Raw genomic sequence first — 3,033 nt, 5'->3', positions numbered from 1 at the left:
ACCCTTCAATCTAAACGTCGAAGCATATGACAAGGTTATTTCCCTGGGCACTTCCCTCATGACTTGGAGATCATAGGCATCTTTTCCCACTAAACATTGGGGCATTGGATATCAAATCCATAAAGAAAACCTCAAAAGATTAAAGGTGTGAAGAACCTCATAGGGTTAAAGACGTGGAGAACTTCGAAAATTCAAAGGCGTGGAGTAATTCAAAGGGTCAAACCAGAGCAAGGCGCACAACAAAAGGAAAAAACATCTTCAGACTTTACAACCTCGAACCAATCTTTCTCCTAACTACGATCTTCAAAGTTCAAAAAATAGGTATTGGGAAATTGCGCTAGCATCCAACAACCTTACAACATTAGCGAACTATATACGCTTTGGTTATCAACAACCTATCATTGGAGCATCATGCAAATACATATAAGTCACACATTACATACATTGGTTGATACATTACATCATACCTTTTTAGGTAGTCTTCTTTAAGACAAATCTCATGATCCTTCCTAGGAACTTTTTCAGGTAGTCTTCTTTAAGACAAATCTCACGATTCTTTCTAGGAACCGTTTCAGGTAGTCTTCTTTAAAGACAAATTGTCATCCTTTTCAGGAACCTCTTCAGGTAGTCTTCTTTAAGACATTCTAAGAACCTTTCTAGGTAGTTTTTAGTCTTCTTTAAGACATTCTAAGAACCTTTCTAGGTAGTTTTTTCTTCTTCTTCTAAGATATTCATCGTCACTTCCAAGAACCTTTCTAGGTAGTCTTTTCTAAGACATTCACTGTCCTTTCCAAGAACCTTTTTAGGTAGTCTTTTTAGACATCTTTCAGCCTTTCCAGGCAGTTTTCTTTAAGAAATCCCTTATCCTTTGCTAAAAACCTTTTCAGGTAGTCTTCTTTAAGACAAATTTTATCCTTCCTAGGAACCTCTTTAGGTAGTCTTCTTTAAGACAAATTTTCATATCCATTCCAGAAACCTTTTCAGGTAGTCTTATAGAAGACATTATTTCATTCCTCTCGTTACATCAATCAACATATGCATGAGCATAAGCATTATCCGCATACATAAACATTACCAAGCCGGCATAAGCATAGCCGTGGTGTAGGGGAAAATATGGTTTAAACAGGTTCAATAAGGAGATAAAATCTCAGGATTGACATCAGCATCAACATACATACATGCGCATTACCATATGCATACCATCTAGTGCATTCACATACTACAAAAGCCCAGTTTCCGACCCTCGAGTCGTGAGTTTCCAACCCTCGTGTTGTGATAGGTGTGTTTTCCGACCCTCGAGTCGTGAGTCTCCAACCCTCATGTTGTGATTGGTTTGTTTTCCAACCCACGTGTCGTAAGTTTCCAACCCTCGTGTTGTGATAGGTGCATTTTCCGACCCTCGAGTCGTGAGTCTCCAACCCTCGTGTTGTGATTGGTTTGTTTTCCGACCCATGTGTCGTGAGTTTCCAACCCTCGGGTTGTGATTGGTTTGTTTTCCGACCCTCGAGTCGTGAGTTTCCAACCCTCGTGTTGTGATTGGTTTGTTTTCCGACCCTCGAGTCGTAAATGTCCGACCCTCGAGTCGTGAGTTCCTAGACATATCATTTTCTCTCTGACCCTCGAGTCGCGAGCATCATCTTCATACATCTACAGAATACCGTCAAGGACTTTATGCGGATAAACTTTCTAGCGCTATAGCAAGTGAATCTTTTTCATGCAGGTAAGTTTGCTAGAACTATAGCAAATGATTCCTCTTATGCAGGTACGCTTGTCAGAACCATGGTAGGTAATTCCTTTAGTGCAGGTGAGCTTGTCAGAACTATGACAAGTAATCCTATTGGTGCAGGTGAACTCGTCCGAATCAGGGCAAGTGATCCTAATGGTGCAGGTGAAATTTTTCCGAATCAGGGCAAATAATCCTAATGGTGCAGGTGAGCTTGTCAGAACTATGACAAGTAATCCTATTGGTGCAGGTGAACTTGTCCGAACCAGGGCAAGTGATCCTAATGGTGCAGGTGAAATTTGTCCAAATCAGGGAAAATGATCCAAATGGTGCAGGTGAGCTTGTCAGAACTATGACAAGTAATCCTATTGGTGCAGGTGAACTCGTCCGAACCAGGGCAAGTGATCCTAATGGTGCAGGTGAAATTTGTCCGAATCAGGGCAAATAATCCTAATGGTGCAGGTGAGCTTGTCAGAACTATGACAAGTAATCCTATTGGTGCAGGTGAACTCGTCCGAACCAGGGCAAGTGATCCTAATGGTGCAGGTGAAATTTGTCCGAGTCAGGGCAAATAATCCCAATGGTGCAGGTGAATTTGTCCGAACCAGGGCAAATAATCCTAATGGTGCAGGTGAACTTGTCCGAACCAGGGCAAGTGATCCTATTGGTGCAGGTGAGCTTGCTAGAACTATAGCAAGTGATCCTTTTGGGTTTATCACGTTAGTCCCTCGGCAGTGATATTCTTCAAGACGACTACAAAGGGTTTTACAAAGGGTTTTACAACAAGATTTTCAAAGGGTTCCTCAATTGAGTTTATCACGTTAGTCCCTCGACAGTGATATTCTTCAAGACTACAAAGGGTTTTACAATGAGATTTTCAAAGGGTTCCTCAGCTGGGTTTATCACGTTAGTTCCTCGGCAATGATCTTCTCTAAAACATCATCAATAACACACAAAGGTTTTATTTTTTTTCTTTTCTTTTCCAAAGTTACTAACATACCTCGACTAACATAGTTAATAGTCATGCATCATTAAATTGCATACCTCATTCATTCATAATGCGTATACATACATTGCTCTCATTTATTTTGAGAAGCTCACTGCATCATACATCGCATGCATCATAACATTGCATAAAATTAAGGTTGCCTTTTCAGGCCATGCTACGATCAAAGCACCTGGTTCCTTCCAAGAAACATTTGCTTCACATTCTAAAAAATGGTATTTCCCTTGGGTGGCATCTTTAAGCCCATCTCCCACGGAACTCCTTCCCGACAAATGCAAATTTCAGGGCATTTCAGTGTTCAATC

This window comes from Vicia villosa, unplaced genomic scaffold (assembly GCF_029867415.1).
Source record: "Vicia villosa cultivar HV-30 ecotype Madison, WI unplaced genomic scaffold, Vvil1.0 ctg.001488F_1_1_1, whole genome shotgun sequence".
Lineage (NCBI taxonomy): Eukaryota > Viridiplantae > Streptophyta > Magnoliopsida > Fabales > Fabaceae > Vicia > Vicia villosa.
The sequence above is the reverse complement of the archived record's forward strand: the minus strand, read 5'-3'. Positions refer to the sequence as shown.